Source organism: Pithys albifrons, chromosome 9, assembly GCF_047495875.1.
Source record: "Pithys albifrons albifrons isolate INPA30051 chromosome 9, PitAlb_v1, whole genome shotgun sequence".
Lineage (NCBI taxonomy): Eukaryota > Metazoa > Chordata > Aves > Passeriformes > Thamnophilidae > Pithys > Pithys albifrons.
This window is the reverse complement of record NC_092466.1, coordinates 22644813-22658338: the sequence shown is the minus strand read 5'-3', so window position 1 is coordinate 22658338 and position 13526 is coordinate 22644813. Positions and strand designations below refer to the sequence as shown.

Genomic DNA, 13526 nt, shown 5'->3' with positions numbered 1-13526 from the left:
CTCTTTAACCTCCCTGTTTCTCAATACAGCTCTGTCTTCGATATACCTTCAGATAGTCACCAGGTACCACAATATACTCCCAAGTGTATTTCCTCTCTTTTATCTGCAGTAGGTGGCACTGGTGGCTACCAAAGGAATCAGCTCTTTATTTTGAGCCACTTCAGATACTTGGGGATGGTAGTGGTGGTGAAAAACTAGGAAAGAAGGAACCAGAACTGTTCAGAAGGAATGACATGGAAATATAATGCTTTTACTTTTGGAAAAGACAAAAACCTGACTCTCCTTTAAAGAGGAGAGCTTACACTGATGGGACGACATCCGAAGACTGGATAAAAAGAACAGGTTGCTGGCTGAGAAAAGGCATAAATTGCCTACCAAGGAAACAACTACAGGACAGTCTGCAGAGCCAGGTGTACTCAGAGTAGCCACAGGCAGATGAAATCAAGATTTGGAAGCAGTCTAAATACAGCAGCCTAATATTCAGGCGAAGTTCATTCTTTCTGCTAAAATACAGGCTACATTTTCCCATGCAAAGTTCAATGCTATTGCAGTTAAATTGATACTTACACCAACTTTTTCACAGGTTTCTCAAATGTTCTGACCACACTACTGTCCAAAATGTAGACATATGCCAAGTTTCTAATATATAAAATAATTGACCTTGACTAACCCAGTCTAAGTCTTATGAGTTATTTAGGACCAGCACATCCTGTAATATCATTGAACTTGATGGGGGTTAAAGCATTTTGTACAGTGACCACAACAATATGAGAAGATGGGTTAAAACAACATTGGGTGAAGGGTTAAGAGGTGAGAATAATGCAAAAATATTTATCTCAAATGAGGTAAATGAGTACCAAAGGCGATAAAAAGAGCTGACACTCATGGTATTCTTTAAACCATTTCCCTTAGAGAACACAGTTTGGGAGTAATTTTTTCCCATCTTTTAACACTTCACCCTAAATATTTGCCTTTTTTTAATAAATGAATCATTTGCCCAACTGAAGTTTGGAATTTCAGTAATACAAAAATGAAGCAACCAATTTAATAACTTTGATTAATTACTCTTCCATTAAGCATTTCACTTGAGTGGTGATATTTTTATCTCCAAAACAAAACCTCTGCACTGTATCAGCACAGAACCTTCAAATCTTGAGGGAAGAAGTCAAAGAAGACTGTGAATTGCAGGGAGAAAAGAAAAAAGCAGTGAAATACAGTCTCCAGTAGGGGACAAAACAAAAGATGCTGGTTAATCTTTAAAACTAATACACAGTGTTTGAAAATTTGGGGTTATTTACAGGACACAAGCTTTATATAAGGCTCATCTACTTGGGAATCTTTACAGGAGCCTCCTCTAGAACTGGTTAGCACACTGAAATTTTAGAAAGTGTATGATGCTCTGAATTAGGAAGCAACTCTATATTTATCTCTAAAAGGTGACTGCCTTCAATTAACCTTCTTTCTCAAAAATGTTTCACTATTATACCATTACCAGGCTCCTCGTAAGTCTTCCAGTTTTTGAGATTTTCATATACATGATAATACAGTAATAATAATAGAGATTGCATGCTTTTTCTTACAGAGAGATTAGTCTCCATTTCAACACATTTTCTAGCTGAAGTTTTACTTACTTGACAGACTATCTCCTGCAGAGATTAGCCTATTATTATTTGCTACAGACCCTCTCTGAAAGCAAGAAGCCCATTTTCTCCAGATGACTCATTAACAAGCACGACAGAATGAAGTGTTCCAGCCTGAAATGCCAACAGCTTAAAAATAACTCAACCCACAGCCTATGACAATTCAGTCCGTATCTTCACTCTGTAGGAACAACCTCAGAGGGTCACCTTTTGGGGGGGAAATTAGCATATGCAATGAACTGGAGGAGGCACCAACCAAACAAAAAAAAATCACAAGTTATAGAAAAGCTGCAAGGGAATAGTACTGCATAAATAATTTCAAAAATCAATGTCTCAAGCAGCACTAAAAAGACCAATTCCACAGCAGAACAACAATTCATGGATTGAAAGGAAAAATACAAACATTTGGCACAGATAGGACATTAAGTCTTCCCATAAAAAACCCATGGTCATTTTGACTTCCCCTCTCTGTGTACACCTGGCCATTAAAACACTAACAAGACATGTTTAGTGACACCCTATATTACTCTTCAAGCTGCTATGAAAAAGCTTATGGTCAGCTGTTAGGTTGCACAGAATCCCACCAGCACTTTAGCCAAAGAGTATTTCTGAAAAACCAGCATTTTGTCACAGGAGATGTGCATTAAAGAATTTATCTCTGCTCCCAAGAAGGTTGGAATGAAGGAGGAAGAACCTTACCTTCTTACCCTTAGGCCTGTAAAAAAATTAATCTCTCTTTATGAAGTACAGAAATGCATTATGGACCGTGACATTGTAGCATAGTTTAGGTTAGAAGGAACCTTTAAAGGCCAACCAGTCCAACTCTCCTGCAATAAGTAGGGGCATCTTTAACTAGATCAGGTTTCCCAGGGCCCTCCTCTTGACGTGCTCCAGCAGGTCCATGTCTTCCCCAGAGCTGGATGCAGTACTGCAGGTGAGGGTCTCACAAGAGCAGAGCAGAGGAGGAATCCCCTCCCTCAGCCTGCTGGCCACGCTCCTGTGGATGCAGCCCAGGGTGCTACTGACCTGGGGCTGTGCACACCATCCCTGGCTCATGGGCAGCTCTCCACCTCCCAGTGCTTCTCGGCAGGGCTGCTCTCAATCCCACCCTTCCCCAGGGGTGCCCTGACCCAGGTGCAGCACCCTTTTGCACCTGGCCTTGTCAAACCTCCTGAGGTTCACATGGGCTCAATTTTTGATGTAGAAAACCCCATGTAGGAACTGAGCAGCCCCAGACCACAAAGGCTATTTTTGTGTCTGGAAAGCTGCCGGCACAAAGCACCTGTGCAGAAGTACATATTGGTAACCATCCCACAGTGACCACTAGTTCAATAACCTCATTTCCCTTACAAATCAATTCGTAAGAAAAGGTTGAAAAAATTGCATTTAATCAAGAAAAGAAATGTCTAGAAACAATATGGACAGTAGAAAAAAGACTCTTCAACACAAATATTCAGTAATGCTGGCTGTATTTCATAGTCCTTCCCTCCAGTCTCAAACTTAAGCCTTTGAACTGACTGGATGTGACCATAACTATGTTCTGACATAACATCAAGCAGAGGAACATGAGCCATTTCATGACTTTTAAGGAGCCTTGGTTGCCATTACACACTTCTTTGCTATTGAGAATAGTTGGGCAGATATTACACTACTCTGAGTGTGGAGAAATGCTTGCAAAAAAACCCATCTGGCCCTGATGCCCAAGGCTGGCCAGTGGTGTTTGCCACATTACTGTTTGCAACAGTACCCAGTTGCAGCACATTGCAAATGCATTTTCTGAACTGTATGTAGCCTTATGAGGTGATCCACAGAGAGCATTATCGAGTACAGACCTTAAACACGGTCTCTGCTTGTCACATTACGGAGGGTGACTCTCCTGGAACCTTGAATATGCCACACTGTTCACAGGAAAAGTCTGTCTTTTTCTAGCAGAAGCTCCTGACTTAGACATGCCACAGTAAGAATGTCTCAAATTGTGTAAAACTATTTCCCTCTCCAACTTTTGTTCATTAATTTTCCTGTAAAAATCGTAGAAGTGTAAAAGCCTCCATCCAAATGCTTTCTGATAATAGAGAATACAAAAAAGGAGGTTGAAAATAAATATACTCATCCTAACTCCTTCTATCTAAGAATGGCTAGAAGGTAGTAAGAATATTAAACTTTACATATGAAATATGCCTGCAAGTTTTCAGTAATAGAGTTGTTATTTGTATCAAATTATATACAAAATCAGTAGGAATGGAAATGCATCTATCAAAGAACAAGCTGAACTAATGCAAGTTGCAACAGTTTCTCACTTTGTACACTATGTAACTCTTGGAGTACAAAATTTCCACCAACATGAATTAAGACCAAAAATTAAACCAATTTTATAGATTTTAATTAAATCCCTAAAGATCTAGGTTTTAAAAAATACATTCTATACAGGTTATTATAAAAGTCACAGTCAAATTAAAAAATCAAAATCAGAGTTTTCGGTTTTAATAAGTAGTTTGATATCATGGTGAACTCTAATTTGTTTGCTTGAACAGGGTCTTTTCCTAGCGAGTAGGAACAAAGCAGCTTTGAATCACAAACAATGCCCTGCAGTCAGTAAAACTCATGAGGTATTAATTTACAGTTTCATCTGTGATCAGTTAAAGTGTATGTGAAATCTTAAACATCTTTTAAAAAAACACCACAAATAGCTCAATAAGATATTTTTTCAACAGTGCTTTAACAAAAACCATACATTATTAACTATTATTGTCAAAACAGAGCCAAATGCAAGTTGTTAAAAGCCTGCATTCTAGCAACTAAACAATACAGAAGGATGTCATCCTTCAATAATAACTAAGAAGTTGATACAGAAATAACAAATGTGGTCTCCAAAAAGCCTTTTACTCTAATTTTTAATTTTACACAAGAATAATAATTAAAAAATAATAATATAAACTAAAACTCTCCAACTATCAAGAAAAATGTATGTATATGTGTATACATATAAAACACATTCTATGTATGTGTGTATATATATAAAACGTATAATGTTTTGTAATAAATACATATTTCTACAGTTTATATACCTATCTCTGTGTTAAGAACTGACAGCAGTTTAACTGGTCTGGAATCAGAGCACTGTCACTGACATTACAGTCCAATGTCACTGGTCTCTTCCCCTGGTTTACAAGTGCCTGCATTGTGGCTTTGTGCCAGACTTGAAGGCACAACTATACTTGTAGAACTTCCTTTTGAGGGAGACAATTTAGCAGTGATATATAATTGTGGTCAACTGTGAATACTAGGAACATCTGGAACATTTATACTCCTCTTAACATATAGTTACACTGCAAATATGTATTTATTTCTAAAAAGTAACTTTTCATAACAATTGAATTAACTTTACATAATTGTTGAGGACTGTGTCTATTTTAAAACACTTAAAAATATTTTTATTAACAGGCTCTCATCCATTATAGAGGGAAATTATAATGTTAAGCTTTAGAAGTCCATTATGAACAATGTACATGAATATAAAATACTTGAAAACATAAGGAAACTTTTGCAACAGTCACACTTAAAAGTAGTTAACATTCTTCCTGTGTTTAGAAATACTTGTTTTGAAAACATAAGACTTTAATCCATCAGTCACAAAGGCAATTTATAACTGTAAGACACCTTTTCAAAAAGTTTTACTTCCCTCTAGAACTAGGCATGTAAGTACATAGACTTTTTCACTGCATAAAAATGGATGGTATGCAATGTAAGTCAGCATAGATCAGGACTTAACTATTGCCTTTATATCACACAAATCTGAACTCCTGCTGTGGAAATGACATACCTTTGCTACTCTTCCATGACTTTGCAATGAGAGCTACTGCAACGCTATACAGACAACTGTCAGGCACAGAGGCACAGACCTAAGCACCTCTGTGGAACTTATGCACACATGTAAAAGTTCTTTAAAGAACTGAACTCCTGAAATAAGTAGTTATATATTGTGGACATAATTTACCTTCGTAAATTATCACCTTGTTAAAAAATACTAAATATTATCTAAAATTGCTAGTTTCAAATTATAACATAATGCAAATACCTACCCAGAGGAGAGCTACATAAAATGTATTAATGACCCACAAAATCCTTATGTTAAAATCACTGAAGTTCCAAGACAAACACTTTGAAGGATGGAAAAGCTGGGAATAAGACTTGGGCTCATTCTTGTGTGCTGCTTTCTATTTCATGTCCCTGTTCAGTCTGTGGGTCTACACCATCCATTTTACACCACTCATGAAGGCAGAATTATTGGCTTTCTCTGCAGTATTTTGTGATGCAAATTTCTGTGGTGAAGCACTTGTATCTGAGCATAAACAAATGTATTGTCATGAGATTCCACTGAGAGGAAAGGTATACTCTGTGGAGCAAAGGGTAAAAAAAAATTGCACTAATTTTGAGTACTCAAATTGTTAGGGTTAGGACACATTCAGGTTTATTTAGTACCTAATACATTTCACTTAGTTGTATGTACTCAGCACATAAAGATCACAAGTCAGATACTTGGAAAAGGTAAAAAAAAACACGTGAAAATTGTAAGTGACACAGAAGACCAGAAATCAACTTTCCAGGAGATTCTTCAATTCTGCTATAAAGGAACCCTGTCTCAGTTTTCACTCACTCTCTCATCACTCATATTCACAAGTCCCAGTTTCCACAGTGTATGTTTTTTCATTACAGAATCACCACCCATTTCATATTGTGCTCTGAACAGCTTCCCATAACAAGTAGTGTAGGATCATATTGGCAAAAACCACTGGCAAGGAGTTGCCCGCTTGCTGTCAAGACTAAAGGATTTCAGGCAATCACTCAGCTGACAGTTCTGTCACCTTGGTGGAGAGGGCAGTAACTGCTGGGGTTGATGGCCAGTTTTAATGTAAAACAAGGCAGATTGCTTTAAATCACTTTCAGAGATGGTGATTAGGTACATCCATACTAAAGATACTCCCAAAAGTAAACTCTTGTGTTTCATATACAATCATCACATTGTTACTGGAACCGATATTTAACTGCACATTTGTTAGCTTAAATTGTAGAAAGGACAAGTATTTCCTCAAAATATAACTGCAAGATATCACTGGACAAAGATACATCCTGAAGACATGAAGTATTTAATATCCAGAGAAGTTTCAAAGACCTTTTTTGCCTCGGTTCAATTTTAGATCCTGCAACAGAAAAATCAAGCTTGGCTGGCAAAGATTATTAAGCTAAATCAATCCTTTGCAAATTGAAGAGTTCTAAACAGCTGACCTGCAAATCTCCTGGAAAAATGAACTGAAGCTGCTCATCTGAATGCATGATTATTTTAACATGCTTTATAGTTTTAGGACAGGAATGCAACTGCAATGACAATGACAATGAAGGCATCACATACAAACATCAAATTAAGATTCTGGAAGGCAAATAACTATATTTTCCCAAGACCTTACTGCAAACCATCTGGATCTAAGAATTTAATACATTCATTTTATCAGCAGAAACCTGAACATCGACAGAGAAAGAGCTTATAGAGTGGAAGAAAATAAATCCTGGTCATGATTTCTTTTGTACCCAAACAGGCAGAATCAGAAAAAGTACTTTTTCAGATCCCTTTCTTTGCAAAGATGTATGTTATCCATAACAGCAGACCCAAGGATAGTGTTCCATTATTCCTGGTTTTGAGAACTTATCATACTTTCCTCTGAGTAAGAAAATTTAACTTCATTTATTACTCAATTTAGTTTCTACCTACTATTTTATGAAACAACTGGTCAAGGCCCTTATTCCCCTTCAAAGATTTCTTAGTCATACTAAGCTATTTCTGAGAGGAACAGGGGTTTTTAAGTAACATCATCTGCAGACCTTGTTTTCTTTTGTTAGCTGGGCACTCTCTTGTAGTTTTAAGAATTGTCTGTTTGTCTGGTTAATGTCTTTATTTAGGACCTCTTCTGGAAACTGTATTAGCTCTGCGTGGCATCTGTACTTTTCAAAGTAACTGCATCCTGCTACTCAACTTTTAGAGAGTCTCCAGGTGGCAGATTTCAGCTCCCAGGTCCTGCAAAGGGAGAGGGAGAGGACCATGCAGACAGCCTTCCTGCACATGTAACTCTCACTGGCAAGGGCAGCAGATAGATGGGTAAAGCCATGAGAAGTCTGAGCAGAATTTATACATTTAATTTATAACTAATCATTTAAATAACATTAGAAGTGAGGCAACTGCCTATATTAGATAATTAGGTATAGCATTCAGAACAACCACCATGATCTGCTTAAATGTATTTGTATTATCAGGGGTTTCAGCTCATAAGAATAATCTGTTCACAAAGAAAGAACTAGTTTCAGTTACACTTCCCCTAGGAAAAATTAAACCTTTTGTAACACATTATTGATAAGAAAGTATTTATGTACACTGTTTGGCCTAGTGACTTTCTTTATTTCCCCCTATTTGAATGCACCAATTTTTCAGTTAATACAGTAAATCTGTTGTATTAAATCTGAACCTGATTAATGATGCACTGTATCAAGCTAAGTAGAATTAAATTAGTGTATAATTGATTAGTGTGTAATTGGAGCAGAGCTGTAGATTTACCAACATTAATTAGGATGGCTTATTACAGATAATTTATGTTATCATAATATAAAACAGAAAACTGGTTCATCAAGAAAGCTTAACTTAAGATCAGGTGGACAGCCTCGTAGATTAGAGAGGAGTACAAACCAATGCCTGGCAAAGTTCTTTAAGACACATAAATCATAACAAGCTAAGTCTTTTAAAGAAAGTTAAATTGCTGATTAACCTTTTACCCTGGATTTCCTAGGCAATTAGACTGTTCATACTAATTTACTATAATAGACCATTCTAATAGGAGATGGTATATCTGCAAAGCTGCTACAATTAACCATCAAATCCTTTCAGTCAGTATACAAAATTGCCAGACTGAGAACAGAAGGATGACTATTACTCTCAAAATTTAAAAACAAACAAACAAACACCTACCCTAAAAAACCAAAACACCTTTAAGGTTAAAGTGTACAAAGCACATGCACTTACTAAGCAGCAGAGGGAAATAAGCAGCAGCAACTCTGCTACCAGTCCCCATCCATATTTGCTTGTGCTCCTTTGGATGGTGACTCCAGTCTAGACAGAGGGAAGAACTGTACATTCCCCTGAGTGCACTGCCATAGTAATTATGTTCATTATCTTGCATGCTAATAACAAAGATATAATAATCTACCAGTGAATAATTCATACATTGCCAGGTCCCCCTATGAAGTTTATTACTAATGGTACTACTTACAGCACAACTTAGAATGCAATTTTTTTAAAGATGCATTGAATACATTAAAAAAATCATTAAGTAACTTTTACCTTCTTGGCCATTAGCAAATTTAGCAACCAGTAGATCCATTTTATTTTTGTAAATAATTTTCTTATCTATTTAAATGAATAACAAGCAGGGAAAATGGAACAGCCAGTGGGCAACTTTGCAGATAAACATAAAAAAATTGTTTTAAGACGTAAAACCTCAACAATTTTTTTACTGTAAGTTAAGAAAAAAAGAAGAGTGAAAAAGCTTTAATAACTTTAATCAAAGTTTTAATCATGGGTCTCTCCACTCCCCACCTACTAATGCTTGCTTTATTCACCAGTAAAATTAAAACATTTTACCATTATTTTGTCTAAATACTTGCCATCTTTCTCAAACAATCTAAAAAACTTCAAATCTAAGCAAACAGATTAATATAGCTGGTCTACTTGCCTACTATAATTGATAAATACAGCATTTTTGTATTATGAGAAATAAATTCAATATCTCTATACCTACTACTTTGCCTCCCATTTCCACTTTCTTTTATAAATTTCTTTCATTACATCTGCTGAACATAGCTTGGAAAAGTTAAAATTAATGCATCTTAATCTGCTTCAGTTTTAGAACTGCCATAACTTGTCTCACAACACACACATATTACTGGATTCTCTGAAACAATGTACTTGGTTTCAATAACCTGAACACAGTAAGGTACAAAATGCTTTCTTCACTTTTTTCCCCACTTCTGCTCTCAAACTCTGAACTGTCCCAAACACTTGTATAGGCTAATAGTTCATCTAATCAGACACGTGATTTATCTGCACAGCACAGCCCCAATGTTGCTCTCTGCATATACAAGGTATTAAGACTACAATGCAACTCAACAGGAATGATCACAATTGATATAATGTTCTGATTTACTTTTTGCATCCTTATGAGAACTTTCAGCAAACCCATTCACACTAAACAAACACAAAATCAGTTTTCTGGTTAGAATAATGACGAATTAGCCCACGTAAAAAAACATGGCTTTGGCAAACTGAAACACCAAAATGATGAGACTGATATGATTTCAATACAAAGCACGTGCATCAACAGCACTCTTCAGCATTGAGAAGAGATTTAGCAGAATTAGTTGGTCCTCGGGCCCCCTCACACATTTCCATGACTGTTAATGGTGGATCCTGCTCTGTGCATCTCCAGGCAGCCCAGCCTGAGGGAACCTCTCGCCCCAGTAAGGCACAGTTCGAACTACAGCATGAGTCCCTGGAACACGGGGCACATTCCCAAATCCAGATCTGTTCTTACCAGCCCTAAGAATGTAAGGACAAGGAAGAAAAAGCTCCAAGACATTCAAATTCAGTTGTACAAAACAACATTTGACGTTTAAGAGGACCCTGTGGATCAGAGCTCACAATTTACAGGAATGAATGAATGAATATGCTTCTTGCTATTAATTCATTATGTGAGGAAACAGAATTAACTGCCCCAAGTGGTTAAAAATTTTCTGTAACAGAACAGTATTTGTCAATGTCATCTACACTTGGCAATCTGCTATTTACAACATTGCTTTAAGACTGTTATACTCCAATTTCATGCAATTTCACTTTCTTTGATTCAAAAGACAAACAGTGCACATTTCAACATGGCCTAACTGTATCTGCTGGCTCCACAAAGCCAGCCACAGGATTAACAGTTTACCCAGAATAGTACCACAAGTTGTAAAGGTTTAGAAACAAAAACAGAGTTCAAATTTTGCTTTCACACGCCTGCCCCAACTATTGTTTCTCAGGGTAATTTCAGTATCTGACACCTTTACAAACTTTCCAATGTAATTAACCTCTGAATTTTTCTAATCAGCATCTCCTGAATCTATTATGCTGGCACCCCATCTCATTGATTACAACTGGAAAATCTTTTATTTGGAGGGTTTAATTAGGCAGATACAATGCTTGTCAAATGAATCTTCCAAGTATACTAAAACGGAAAGAAAGCAATGCAATTGTTGCAAATGTGACGGTATGCAGAGACACATTTTAACAAGAAATCCAGAAATATTCAGGTATGTTTGATTTTTAATAGGTTACAATGAAATTATTTCCTCAACAAACTGTGATAGCCCTTTAACTTCTTTCTCAGCACTGCCTCTCCATTATCTACTTTATTATACAAGTACTCATGCTCCAGTTCATCTCTAAATAAATCATCCTCCTGTAAGTAAGAGAAACTAGTTCCATTCTTAAATTATGAAATTTAGATCAATTTTCTGGCACTTTAAATCAATGTAACTAATAGTCCAATTTCAAATCAATTTGATGCATGTAATTTACAATAAGCATGCACATCCTTCCTCTGAAAGGCTAACAAATGAATTTTACAACGACCACACCATGACTATCATAGGAATTCAAACCAGTTAAGAACGTTCAGCTATAAAGATTAAGAAAAAAACTCAAACAAAACATGACAACACATGCCTCTACCTCTAACATCATTTGAAACTTAACCCATACACAGCACATAAAAGGTCAAAGTGCTGCTCGTTCACACAGTGATCCAAATGTACTGTCCATACTATCAAGCCTCTCTCATCCACAGAAGTAGGTCAGTTTTTTCATGCTTGGTCTACTGACAATTTGACACACGTTGATACTGTTTCTAGAGGTTTAAGAAGAGAAGTGATTTCTCCCTCTCACTCAGTAGTAATACAGTAACAATACTCACCAGAAATTCCAGTTCACTGATAACTCAAGATGTGGTAGCCATACAAAAAAAAACCAAAAACATTCAGGCTGAGAAATAGTCATCCAAAACATTTCAAATCCTCAACATTACAGAACCAGGTCTCAGTCCAGATGCTCAAGTCTAACTTCAAAGGAGAAGCCAAAAAACCAAACCCTAAGAAACAGGTTATTTGCCTATCAGTACAAGAAAGCAGAAGATGAATTAACAGGGTTCAAAGTAGGTAACAAGAAAATGAAAACAAAAAGTAGACCTCAGACCAGACAATAGATTCCTCCATCTAACAACTTTTTCCTCCCTTCTGTTAAAACTCACATCACTTTCTCTCATGTATGTCAAGAGTTTGGAGGGCGGCAATTCCCAAACAAAGCTGCTTATTTCACTCACAGCTTGGGTGGTACAAACACACAACTATTCCATTTCTTTCTTTTGCTACTCCAAACATTTCTTTCCACATTGTACTGCTACTTAATATCTATGAACTTTGTTTTACGAAATTGACTTTGCAAGCAGCAATTACCCTAAGTATTACAAGTGAAATTAAATATATAAATGATACAGAAAAATCCTGCAGTGATATTAAAGTCTCTATTAAAACAGTTTGTGCTAAGGTTAAAAGTAGAACTTATCTTGAACTGCAAAGAGGGGAACAACCAGATACTACTACTCCAGATCCAGTTTATGAAGAGCAAGCTTTTGTCAAATCATAACTGTATGAAAACATCCCTAAACTAACCAACAAGCACTACTAACAGCCAGTCCAGTCCTGATTTTTCTCTCATCTTTAAATCCCACACTGATGGTTATTCTTTTCACCATATCTTCATTTATTCTTCAAAGAAGAGAAAAGCTTGAAATACATTAAATTAACAGATGTTAGTTCAGCAGCAGCAGACCCACATTTAAAGGTTTAACAATGCCAGTGTAACTATGCAGATAGCTCAGTGGATAGTGCATTGCCCCAGGAAGTCGTGGGACTGATTTATGGAGCCATGATAGAGCCAGACAATGAGCTGGTTTTAAGAGTAGGCAAGCACTGTACAGGTAACTCAGGGCAGCTGCCAGAGTAGCTCTTGCCTACTCCCATCCTCTGAGCTCACCGGAGCTGGGGCAGGTGAGGCTCCTGCAACATGTTTCCTTTTTTTGTTTTGCCCAAACACAATTCAATTTATGTGCTGAGACCACTCTACAATGGGAAATCAAGTGTAGTAAGTGGGGACAGATGGAAGACTCAATTCAGAACTAGAGGAAACCCAAACTAGACACTAAAATCAATGCATCTACAGAGCACATTAGTTCAACCTGTCCAGACAGCATCTGGATTAGCTAAGGGTCCTTTCCTCAAAGGCTCCTTCCCTGCTTTGTTTTTAGGATTATGCATAACATCCATCTTTCCAAATACTATTCCTGTATGTAATTCCAATGAGTCAGCTTCATTAAGCACCCTTCATTTATGTGTTAGCACTGACTTAGTTAAACAACAATCTACTTAAACAAAAAAAAAACAAACCAAAACCCCCCCCAAAAAACCCAACCAAACAAAACCAACATGGTGTTTACATCAGAGCTATAGTAACCTGCTGTACTACAGGTAGCATTACACCTCAGACAACCACAACACTTACGCTCTTCCCCTTTCCACGGCAAAGTACACAGAGATAAGGCTATAGCAGGGTCTGCTCCCAGGATACGATATACTTGGAATAAATGACTTCCACTCCATCAGCACCAGAAGGGATCAGGCTAAGAATACTTTGCATCCTTTAAGGCCAAGCCTATACAGCCTCATTCCAAACCAACATTTACATGATGGAAGAGAAGG

The 13526-nt window shown here is 36.9% G+C and overlaps 1 protein-coding gene across 3 annotated transcripts in view; it reads right to left on the bottom strand.

Moving 5' to 3' along the window:
- ADK (adenosine kinase) overlaps positions 1-13526 on the bottom strand; it is a 270131-nt gene that overhangs the window by 206786 nt on the left and 49819 nt on the right. The gene's annotated exons all lie outside the window — the stretch shown is intronic.